Here is a 12,786-nt window from a genome sequence, read left to right as displayed (position 1 = left end):
AAGGCTACTGTGTATATGGTTCATACTATGCAAACTAATGCAACACGATGCCACATTGTCTGTTATTTTAATAGACTGTTTAAAAAATAAAGGACAAATGGCATACTTTCGCCTTTTACATCCTTCATTGTCCGTTTGTGTCAGATTTTTCTGTCTGTTTTTTTTCAGTTTTTTCCCCTTATTTTTCACACAACTTCTGAGCATGCTCATAAGTAAAAACAGACCAAAAATGGATGAAAAAAGTTATACAAACGAATGACATTAACCCTTTAGACGCTGCGATCAAAGTTGAACACAGCATCTGAAATGTTAAGAAAACAATCCCGGCAGCTCAGCAGAGCTGATGGGGACCATCGCAAATAAATCGCAGCGTCCTGATAAGCAGAGAGGATGGCAGGAGGGCCTTTACCTGTCTCCTCGCTGTCCAATCAGTGCTCTGATGTCCCCAATCAGCCATGGCAGGCTGGAGCAGCAGAGCACCGATAATACTGATCAATGCTGAGCCAAAGCTGAGCCCAAAAATACCAAAATCCAAAATTGTGCATTTTTGATCACTTCCTATACCATATAAAATTAATAAAAAGCAATCAAAAAGTCCCATCAATCTACGATATAAACTACAGACCATGGCACAAAATTTTGGCCCTCATATAGCCCTGTATGTGGAAAAATAAAAAAGTCATAGGGGTCAAAATTACAAAACTATTTTTTCAAATCTACTGGTGCCAGAAAGTTAAACAGATTTTTAAATTACTTCCTTATCTTTATCCTTCCAGTACTTATCAGCTGCTGTATGCTCCACAGGAAGTTGAGTTGTTCTTTCCAGACTGACCACAGTCCTCTCTGCTGACACCTCTGTCCATGTCAGGAACTATCCTGTTACGCCTAGCGCTCCGGGTCCCCGCTCCTCCCCGGAGCGCTCACGGCGTCTTTCTCCCTGCAGCGCCCCGGTCAGTCCCGCTGACCGGGAGCGCTGCACTGTCTTGGCCGTTGGGGATGCGATTCGCACAGCGGGACGCGCCCGCTCGCGAATCGCATCCCAGGTCACTTACCCGTCCCGGTCCCCTGCTGTCATGTGCTGGCGCGCGCGGCTCCGCTCTCTAGGGCGCGCGCGCGCCAGCTCTCTGAGACTTAAAGGGCCAGTGCACCAATGATTGGTGCCTGGCCCAATTAGCTTAATTGGCTTCCACCTGCTCCCTGGCTATATCTGATCTCCTCCCATGCACTCCCTTGCCGGATCTTGTTGCCTTGTGCCAGTGAAAGCGTTTAGTGTGTCCAAAGCCTGTGTACCTGAACTTCTGCTACCCATCCTGACTACGAACCTTGCCGCCTGCCCCCGACCTTCTGCTACGTCTGACCTTGCCTCTGCCTAGTCCTTCTGTCCCACGCCTTCTCAGCAGTCAGCGAGGTAGAGCCGTTGCTAGTGGATACGACCTGGTTGCTACTGCCGCAGCAAGACCATCCCGCTTTGCGGCGGGCTCTGGTGAAAACCAGTAGCCTCTTAGAACCGGTCCACTAGCACGGTCCACGCCAATCCCTCGCTGACACAGAGGATCCACTACCTGGAAGCCGAATCGTGACAGTAGATCCGGCCATGGATCCCGCTGAGGTGCCGCTGCCAAGTCTCGCTGATCTTCCCACGGTGGTCGCTCAGCAATCGCAGCAGATTGCCCAACAAGGACAGCAGCTGTCGCAGTTGACCGCCATGTTACAGCAACTTCTGCCTCTGCTACAGCAGCAACCATCTCCTCCGCCTGCTCCTGCACCTCCTCCGCAGCGAGTGGCCGCTCCTAGCCTCCGCTTGTCCCTGCCGGACAAATTTGATGGGGACTCTAAACTCTGCCGTGAATTTATGTCTCAGTGTTCCCTGCATATGGAGATGTTGTCGGACTTGTTTCCTTCAGAACGGTCTAAGGTGGCGTTCGTAGTAAGCCTTCTTTCAGGAAAGGCCTTGTCTTGGGCCACACCGCTCTGGGACCGCAATGATCCTGCCACAGCCACAGTCCAGGCCTTCTTCACTGAACTCCGGAGTGTCTTCGAGGAGCCAGCCCGAGCTTCTTCTGCCGAGACTGCCCTGTTGAACCTGGTCCAGGGTAATTCTTCAGTGGGCGAGTACGCCATCCAATTTCGTACTCTTGCTTCCGAGTTATCATGGAATAACGAGGCTCTCTGCGCGACCTTTAAAAAAGGCCTATCCAGTCGCATCAAGGATGTGCTGGCCGCACGAGAGATTCCTGCCAATCTGCAAGAACTCATCCATCTAGCTACCCGCATTGACATGCGTTTTTCTGAGCGACACCAAGAGCTCCGCCAGGAAAAAGACTTAGATCTCTGGGCACCTCTCCCACAGTATCCGTTGCAATCTACGCCTGGGCCTCCCGCCGAGGAGGCCATGCAAGTGGATAAGTCTCGCCTGACCCAGGAAGAGAGGAATCGCCGTAGGGAAGAAAATCTCTGTCTTTACTGTGCCAGTACCGAGCATTTCTTGGTGGATTGCCCTATCCGTCCTCCACGCCTGGGAAACGCACGCACGCACCCAGCTCACGTGGGTGTGGCGTCTCTTGGTTCCAAGTCTGCTCCTCCACGTCTCACGGTACCCGTGCGGATTTCTTCTTCAGCCAACTCCTCCCTCTCAGCCGTGGCCTGCTTGGACTCCGGTGCCTCTGGAAATTTTATTTTGGAGTCGTTTGTTAATAAATTCAGCATCCCGGTGACCCGTCTCGTCAAGCCGCTCTACATTTCCGCGGTCAACGGAGCCAGATTGGACTGCACCGTGCGTTACCGCACAGAGCCCCTCCTCATGTCTATTGGACCCCACCTTGAGAGGATTGAGTTCTTCATTCTCCCCAACTGTACCTCTGAGGTCCTCCTCGGTCTGCCTTGGCTCCGGCTTCATTCCCCCACCATTGATTGGACCACCGGGGAGATCAGGAACTGGGACTCTGCCTGCCACAGGAAGTGCCTCTCCCCCCCTCCCAGTCCCGTCAGGCAAGCCTCTGTGCCTCCCCATGGCCCCCGTCCTGGTGTCACACTGCCCCGTGCCAGGCCTCGCCCTCTGCCCTCCCTCCCCATTCCCACTCCTGCTGTACTGCCTGCCATTGAGGAAACCCTCCATTCTTTCCCGGTGTCCTCATCCCAGGGGAGGCAGTTACCGGACAAAGAGAAGGGGAGACCTAAGGGGGGGGGTACTGTTACGCCTAGCGCTCCGGGTCCCCGCTCCTCCCCGGAGCGCTCACGGCGTCTTTCTCCCTGCAGCGCCCCGGTCAGTCCCGCTGACCGGGAGCGCTGCACTGTCTTGGCCGTTGGGGATGCGATTCGCACAGCGGGACGCGCCCGCTCGCGAATCGCATCCCAGGTCACTTACCCGTCCCGGTCCCCTGCTGTCATGTGCTGGCGCGCGCGGCTCTGCTCTCTAGGGCGCGCGCGCGCCAGCTCTCTGAGACTTAAAGGGCCAGTGCACCAATGATTGGTGCCTGGCCCAATTAGCTTAATTGGCTTCCACCTGCTCCCTGGCTATATCTGATCTCCTCCCATGCACTCCCTTGCCGGATCTTGTTGCCTTGTGCCAGTGAAAGCGTTTAGTGTGTCCAAAGCCTGTGTACCTGAACTTCTGCTACCCATCCTGACTACGAACCTTGCCGCCTGCCCCCGACCTTCTGCTACGTCTGACCTTGCCTCTGCCTAGTCCTTCTGTCCCACGCCTTCTCAGCAGTCAGCGAGGTAGAGCCGTTGCTAGTGGATACGACCTGGTTGCTACTGCCGCAGCAAGACCATCCCGCTTTGCGGCGGGCTCTGGTGAAAACCAGTAGCCTCTTAGAACCGGTCCACTAGCACGGTCCACGCCAATCCCTCGCTGACACAGAGGATCCACTACCTGGAAGCCGAATCCTGACATATCCGTAGCAGGAGAGGTTTGTTATGGGGATTTGCTCCTACTCTGGACAGTTCCTGACATGGACAGAGGTGTCAGCAGAGAGCACTGTGGTCAGGCAGCCAATAACTATACAACTTCCTCTGCAGCATACAGCAGCTGATAAGTACTGGAATCATTAAGATTTTTTTTAATGGAAGTAATTTTTAAATCTGTTTAACTTCCTGGAGCCAGTTGATTTGAAAAAAATAAAATAAAAGGTTTTCACCGGAGTACCCCTTTAAAACCAAAATGTGCTGAGTCCTTAAAGGAGAACTCTGGCTGAAAAAAAAATGAATTATTCACAGCTGCACATTACAAAGTTATAGAAAGAAATACAGCTAGCACTACTGGGGCTTAAAGCGCAACTGTCATGAAGTTTTGGGCATATAAACTAACCATAGTCTGTGTATTGTGTGTAGACTAGTAATCCAGCATTACTTTTACCACAAAAAAACACTTTTCTTTGCAGTCACTGACAGTCGGATAGGCATAGCCAGGGGTTCGCTATGCCCTCCGGCCGCCATGCCTATCCCCTATATCTCAGTGCTAAGCCTGCTGTTTGCTGTGTGATTGACACACAGATCCCAGCGCATGCGCCCCCTTTGATTTTTATGTGTGCACCGACCAATAGGAATTTACACAGCAAGCGCTGGCTCCTCCGGCCAGTACTCTCCTGATGTCTGATATCACTGCCGGTACAATGCTAGAGGCAAGGAGCGAGGGAACTCTCTGCCTCAAGTGAATGTAGGCACACACAAAGAAGAGGAGAACGGGCACTGTAATCACTTCCCCACCAAGCACCCGCTCCCGCTGTTTCACATCTCCGTGTGCCTGTGCAATGCTATAGAGCTCACTCTCTCCCTGCCTCTAGCATTGTACCGGCAGCGATGCCAGACAGCAGGAGTGAGTACTGGCCGGAGGAACCAGCACCTGCTGTGTAAATTCCTATCGGGTGGCGCATGCGCTGGGACATGTGTGTCAATCACACAGCAGTCCCAGCACTGAGGTATGGGGGATAGTCGTGGCGGCAGGAGGGCATAGCGAACCCCTGGCCACCCCTATCCAACTGTATGTGACTGCAAAGAAAAGTGTTTTTTGTGGTAATTAAAACTGGAATAAAGAAGGTAAAAGTAATGCTGGATTAATAGTCTACACACAATACACAGACTATGGATAGTTTATATGCCCCAAACTTCATGACAGTTGTAATCGCTACGTAGCTGATTAGATTGGAGTCTGCCGGCTGATCTTCAGTATAGTCCTATTCAGTGGTGCTCTCTCCAATAGCAACAAATCCAATATAATTAAAGAAAGCAAGACGAGGATCACTCACCATCAGGACTGTGCTCAAATCTTTATTCCATGTGCATCATGCACTGGGCTTAGTGCAGTGTTAGCAGCAGGGCATGAGGCATAAAGGACACCGTTCAAGGCGACGTTTCACGCCGTATATGCGTTTTTTCAGGCCCAAAAGTGACGATATTGTGATGTCCCAGTACAGGACATGGTCCTGCACTATACTTAGGCCCTATCAGGTTGAGTCCATCAGTGACGTGGGGGCTCTCCTGCAGTGTCTCCCCTGCTGTTATTATAAGTGTCATTTATTGTCATAGGATTGTAGTCAGGGAATTAATGTATAGCTAGTATAAAGGACCCATAAGATGTTGTCTAAAGGACCTGTGAAATGTCACATGTTCTGCTGTCACATGATGTTACCCAGAGAGCCCCAGCTTAACCTATGACCCGCAGCTTGACTAATGGGCTTTGGCTCAGCTTCCCTCTATATAAGGGGCAGGCCATTACAATTCTCTTTCTTGTACCATCAGTCTTTACTGAGACCAGCAAACACCAGATAGCTCAGTGCTAGTGACCAGCACCTGGAAGGCCGCAAAGCTACAGTCATTTCAGTAAGTCAAAAGTCTATGTCTTCTGTCACTACCCATAGTCAAGTCCAGTATAAAGTCAAGCCTCAAGATAATTATCTTAGGTTAATTACAAGTCTAATTGGTCCCAGCAAGCTGGGAGGTCCTTGTGTGTTCTTGGCTACCTCTCTGGGATTCTGTCCTAGCTGTGAAGATAATACAATCTATCTGAACTCAGTAAAGCCTCTGTTAAACCATTACTGGTTGCGGATTCTCTTTTCACTACCTAGCCATTGGAATAGCGGAGATACCGTTCGTGTGGTTCTGGTACCCAAAAATCACTCTGGCGTCACGAACATTAGGGGTTAACAACACCTTGGGGGTTAATACCATCTTGCACCTACACCACTACACCCCGTGATCCCGCCATACACCGTGGGTCACCACAATCTGCCACAGGTAAAACCCTTCTATATATAGTATAAAACATCCATATATGAAAAAACATATCCAATTGATAAAATATGTACAAACAAAGTACACTTAGCTCCATATACATCATATACTAAAAACAAGTAGCTAGACCTGAGTTATGTTCAGAGGTGAACGCTCAACTCGTTTCACTCATTCAGGCCTAGCAGTCCTGTGGCGTCAGTACGAGCAATCCAATATGCTTCGCAACGGAGCACATGATGATGTCTATCTAAGTTCCTATCTGGAGCTTCTATTCTTTCAGTGCCTGCAAATTTGACTGCTCTGATGTCTCCTCCATGATGTTTATGTACAATAAATCTATTTGCTTCTTTTCTAGTGCAGACAGCCCTTAGATGCTCTTTTACTCTGTCTATTAGTCTGCGCTTAGTCTTTCCGATATTATAAAATCTGCACGGACAAACCAGGAAATATACAATAAATGTAGTTTTACAGGTAATGAACTGATTGACTGTAATATACTCGGGTCCTAGTCTTAATGTGCACTTTGCCAGATAATGTTCGCAGGCTGAGCAATTCCTGCATTTAAAGTTACCTCTCGGTCTACTTTCCGTTAGTCAGTCTCTGGTTTTCTGTTCTTTCTGCTTTTTTGTATTTTTATTAAATCTCCAATTGTCTTATTCTTCTTAAACGTAATAACTGGTTAATTAACAGCTACAGCTTTCAGGTCTGGGTCTTGCTCAAGTATAAACCAGTTCTTACGGATAACAGAATTACCGTATATACTCGAGTATAAGCCGAGTTTTTCAGCACGATTTTTCGTGCTGAAAACACCCCCCTCGGCTTATACTCGAGTGAACTCCCCCACCCGCAGTGGTCTTCAACCTGCGGACTTCCAGAGTTTTCAAAACTACAACTCCCAGCAAGCCAGGGCAGCCATCGGCTGTCCGGGCTTGCTGGGAGTTGTAGTTTTGAAACCTCCGGAGGTCCGCAGGTTGAAGACCACTGCGGCCTTCAACATCATCCAGCCCCCTCTCACCCCCCTTTAGTTCTGAGTACTCACCTCCGCTCGGCGCTGGTCCGGTCCTGCAGGGCTGTCCGGTGAGGAGGTCGTCCGGTGGGATAGTGGTTCCGGGCTGCTATCTTCACCGGGGAGGCCTCTTCTAAGCGCTTCGGGCCCGGCCTCAGAATAGTCACGTTGCCTTGACAACGCGGATGCAGATGCGTCGTTGTCAAGGCAACGGCTCTATTCCGGGCCGGAAGCGCGGAGAAGAGGCGCCCCCGGTGAAGATAGCAGCCCGGAACCACTATCCCACCGGACGACCTCCTCACCGGACAGCCCTGCAGGACCGGACCAGCGCCGAGCGGAGGTGAGTACTCAGAACTAAAGGGGGTGAGAAGGGGCTGGATGATGTTGAAGGCCGCAGTGGTCTTCAACCTGCGGACCTCCGGAGGTTTCAAAACTACAACTCCCAGCAAGCCCGGACAGCCGATGGCTGCCCGGGCTTGCTGGGAGTTGTAGTTTTGAAACCTCTGGAGGTCCGCATGTTGAAGGCCGCAGTGGTCTTCAACCTGCGGACCTCCGGAGGTTTCAAAACTACAACTCCCAGCAAGCCCGGACAGCCGATGGCTGCCCGGGCTTGCTGGGAGTTGTAGTTTTGAAACCTCTGGAGGTCCGCAGGTTGAAGACCACTGAGGGCGAATGATGAGAAGAGGATGATGAAGGGGGGGTGTGGGGATGATGAAGGGGGGTGGGGATGATGACAAGGGGATGATGAAGGGGGGGTGTGGGATGATTACAAGGGGATGATGAAGGGGGGATGTGTGGGATGATAAGGGGATGATGAAGGGGGGATGTGTGGGATGATGACAAGGGGATGATGAAGGGGGGGATGTGTGGGATGATAAGGGGATGATGAAGGGGGGATGTGTGGGATGATAACAAGGGGATGATGATGAGGATGTTAATGACGGGTCTGGATGATGACAGGGGGGGATGAGGTATTTCCCACCCTAGGCTTATACTCGAGTCAATAACTTTTCCTGGGATTTTGGGTTGAAATTAGGGGTCTCGGCTTATACTCGGGTCGGCTTATACTCGAGTATATACGGTAATTGTTTTATTCATGGGAGTGTTCATGAAGGAAAAGATGAATCTCTCGTCTTTGGGTTTAATATTCTTCTTATATAGCAAATCCTATCTTGATCTACCCTCTGTTTAGGCTGTTTCTGTAATCTTTTCGGGATATCCCCTTTCTCTTAGATGTAATTTTAACTAATTTGCTTGCTGTCTATAGGTGTCCTGATCAGAATTTATTCTCTTCAGGCGGATAAATTGACTGAATGGGATGCCCCTATAAATCTCTGTCTCAATTCACCGATGATAGTGATTTTATTGCAGCATGGGATGAAGCTCACCTGCAACATTCACTCCGGTTACAACAGATTGTCCTAGAAAAATGGGAAAAGGATCATGAAAGTGTTAGTATTGATCTAAAGAAATCACAGACTGAACTGCAATCTCCAGGAGTCGGGAAAAAAACTGTTGATCCTGCAGATCAACCTTAAAAGAAACAAACACAGACATATATCTAAGGGATAAAAAGGACTTTGAATTAAATAGAATTTTTACATGGAATAAGGTTCAAGGAAAGTCCTCAAAGGAAAAGTGGGAAATGTAATAATGAACATAAAGTAGTACCAACGGACTTTATGACTACTGAAACGGAATTGGAATTGGATGACTCTATGGATGCAGTACCTCCCAATACCTCGACTATGAATCCTACGCCACCAGCACCAGTCCCTTTAGGAGGAAAACCAGGAGAGGAGGAAGAAGAGGAATCAGGGAGAAGAAAAAATCTATGGAGAAGAGCAAAGAAAACAAAAAGCGTGACCTGGACCGGCTAGAAACAGGCATAATAGTCAGTAGTATAGTGACAAACCTGACAGAAGTCCCCCTATCATCAGTTTGTATTTCTGCCCTTAGTAAGGAACTGAATTTTGGAATATACAAATCCTTTGACTTTGTTAGATTTGGGGTGGACTTCTTCAAAACTAGCAGGAAAGTTAATCTGAAAAAATACCTTTCCACTAATAAATACACTACTGCACCAGGCACCAAGGAGGGTGGAGACAATGTTTTTTTTTAAAACCTTTCACCGGTGGTAACAGCTCCAGGTTCAATCCGCCAATCATTGCAGGTAGCTCTATTGATATCTTCTACAAAACGGTCCTTAACGACATAAAAGCACTCCTTTATCCAAAACCAGACAATACCTCTCTGTGGCAGAAAGGAATGCCTTAGTTTGGCTGGCCAATCAGGAGGAAATAATTGTGTCAAAAGCGGATAAAGGAGGTGCTGTGGTCGTATGGTGCAAGAAGGATTATGAAATGGAAGCTGGTCTCGCACTAGGGAACATTGTGGTTTACGAAGTGTTAAGTAGTGACACCACATTGACAATAAAAGAGAAGCTTAGGACACATTTGAGGAAACATTCAGAAAAGGGAACACTATCCTCAGTAATAGCTGATAAATTGTTTCCAGAGAACCCAAAATACCCCCATTGGTACATGTTTCCTAAAATCCATACGTCACTGAGCCAACCCCCAGCTACATTGACTGGCTGTTATCACCCATGTTAACAACTATGTAGTCTTATCTGAAAGATACAGACGATCTTTTATTGGTATTGGATGATTTCATTTGGCAAGAGGGTTACCATCTCGCATCGATTGACGTTGAAAGCCTGTACACCCGCATCCCACATGATGCGGGTGTGCAGGCGATCCATCAATGTCTGCTCCGAGTAGACAAATCAGAAGATTTTGTCCAGTTTGTGAAAAAGTCACTTAGATTCATATTGGAAAATAACACCTTTCATTATGGTGGTTCCTGGTACACACAGAAACCGGGTACGGCTATGGGGACTCCGGTCTTCTGTACATATGCCAACCTGTTTCTGTCTGTACTGGAAAGGGAACTGGTGTTCACCACCACCAATCCCTTCATCAGGAATATTAAACTATCCCGCAGGTTTGTTGATTACATTATTGTCATCTGGGAAGGGTCGGAAGAAAGGTTTGGACAATTTGTTGCATGTCTAAATCAGACCAATACCATCAATATGACATTTACCTATGTGTTTGGGGGTAATACCCTTGATTTTTTAGACACCAGGATTGTAATCAGAAATGGGTCCGTAGCAACGGAAGGGTACCGTAAAGATACAGCACAAAATGCTCTCCTACATTGTAAAAGTTACCACCCCAACAGTACAAAAAAAACAGCATCCCATACAGTCAATTTATCCATCTGAAGAGAATAAATTCTGATCAGGACACCTATAGACAGCAAGCAAATGAGTTAAAATGACGTCTAAGAGTAAGGGGATATCATGAAAAGATTATAGAAACAGCCTAAACAGAGGGTAGATCAAGATATGATTTGCTATATAAGAAAAATATTAAACCCAAAGACGAGAGATTCATCTTTTCCTTCATGAACACTCTCATGAATAAAAAATTAATTCTGTTATCCGTAAGAACTGGTTTATGCTTGAGCATGACCCAGACCTGAAAGCTGTAGCTGTTAATTAACCAGTTATTGCGTACAGTGACCCCTCGACTTATGATGGCCCCGACATATGATCATTTCAACATATGATGGCCTCTCAGAGCCCATCGTATGTTGAAGGCAGCATCGACATATGATGCTGCTGTGTGTCGGGGCCATCATACAAACAGCTATCTGACAGCGCTGACAACTTCAGCATCTGACAGATAGTTGCTTAATGTGCCCCGTGTGCCCCGTTCTGCCTCCTGCTACTCACATGATGTCCTGCTAACTCATACAGGCTTCCACTGTGAGCTCCGTGTAAGCCCCGCCCCACCCAGTGCAGCCATAGCCAATAGCCTGCAGCATCTTGCTGCAGGCATGAATGAGCTGCTGGCTGCCCTCCCCTTCCTTTCCTATAGAGCTGTAGTCGGCAGGATCGTAATGGAGGACATTCTGTCCCCCCTGAAGGTATTTAAAGAACTGTACAGTACTGTATGCGATGTCACACATCACATACAATACATATACACACTATACACCCCATACATCAATGTTTCCCTATCAGTGTGCCTCCAGCTGTTGCAAAACTATAACTCCCAGCATGCCCAGACAGTCAATTGCTGTACATGCATGCTGGGAGTTGTAGTTGTGCAACAGCTGGAGGCACCCTGGTTTGTTAAACACTCCCCATATACTCCACATACAATGGTCATCCCAGAACCAATTAGCAGTTTCCCATAGAGATATGTATTCAACATACAATGGTTCCGAGGCCCCAGAACCAATTACCATTTTTACATAGACATATGTACTCGACATATGATGGTTCTCCTGGAACCAATTAATATCATATGTTGAGGGACCACTCTATTCCGCACTAGAAAAGAAGCAAATAGATTTACAAATAGATATACATAAACATCATGGAGGAGACATCAGAGCAGTCAAATTTGCAGGAATTGAAAGAATAGAAGCTCCAGATAGGAATTTATACAATATGCTCCGTTGCGAAGCATATTGGATTGCTCGTACTGACGCCACAGGACCGCTAGGCCTGAATGAGCGTAACGAGGTGAGCGTTCACCTCTGAACATAACTCAGGTCTAGCTACTTGTTTTTAGTATATGATGTATATGGAGCTAAGTGTACTTTGTTTATACATATTTTATCAATTGGATATGTTTTTTCATATATGGATGTTTTATACTATATATAGAAGGGCTTTACCTGCAGCATATTGTCACTTCTGGGCCTGAAGAAATGTCTCTATGGCGTGAAACGTCGCCGTCGCCTTGAACGGTGTCCTCTATGCCTCATGCCCTGCTGCTAACACTGCACTAAGCCCTGTACATGATGCACATGGAATAAAGATTTGAGCTCTCCTGTATTATCTGTGCACTGAAACCTCACCAGCATTCTATTACTTCATGTGAACACCAATGTAATAGGCCTATGAGACCATATGTCCCAACTTTTAACCCCTTAAGGACACAGCCCATTCAAAGAGTAACTCAAAGAGTAACTGCCATCAAACTATATTTTCTAAACTAACTCCAATTATATTCCTTAACCACCCCTCCTGCCCTTAAGATTTTTTTCTGAGCTTTCATACCTTTCCCCTTGCTCACAATGTGTGAGCTCCCTGCAGGAGAAAGTGAACATTCCCCAGCAGGCATGACATCACTGAAGACTGTGAGAGCTGAGCCTCGCCATGCCCCACATGCACTTCCTGAGTTTGGTCTCCTGCCAGGCCGGGAGGAGACCAAACTTACTGTTTGACTTGTGCAGGGAACAGAACAGAGCCACCTAGTGGCTGTTTTTTCAATCACATTAAAAACATAAAGGTTGAGAATTTTAACAGCAAGTAAATAGCAAAGTTTCTTATAATTACATAGAGAACAATATATTAATTACATAGGGAACAATATATTAATTACATAGGGAATAATATATTAAAACTTTAGTTTGGTTTAAGGACAAAGCCTGTTTCATAACTTTTTTATTTATTCATCCACAGACCC

The 12,786-nt window shown here is 47.5% G+C and overlaps 1 protein-coding gene across 1 annotated transcript in view; it reads left to right on the top strand.

Annotated features, from left to right (window-relative positions):
- Positions 1-12,786, top strand: part of KCNMB3 (potassium calcium-activated channel subfamily M regulatory beta subunit 3) — a 77,595-nt gene that overhangs the window by 176 nt on the left and 64,633 nt on the right. The window lies entirely within an intron of this gene.

This window comes from Hyla sarda, chromosome 3, assembly GCF_029499605.1.
Source record: "Hyla sarda isolate aHylSar1 chromosome 3, aHylSar1.hap1, whole genome shotgun sequence".
Classification (NCBI taxonomy): Eukaryota; Metazoa; Chordata; class Amphibia; order Anura; family Hylidae; genus Hyla; species Hyla sarda.
Note: the sequence above shows the minus strand (reverse complement) of the source record. Positions and strands in the feature narration are given on the sequence as shown.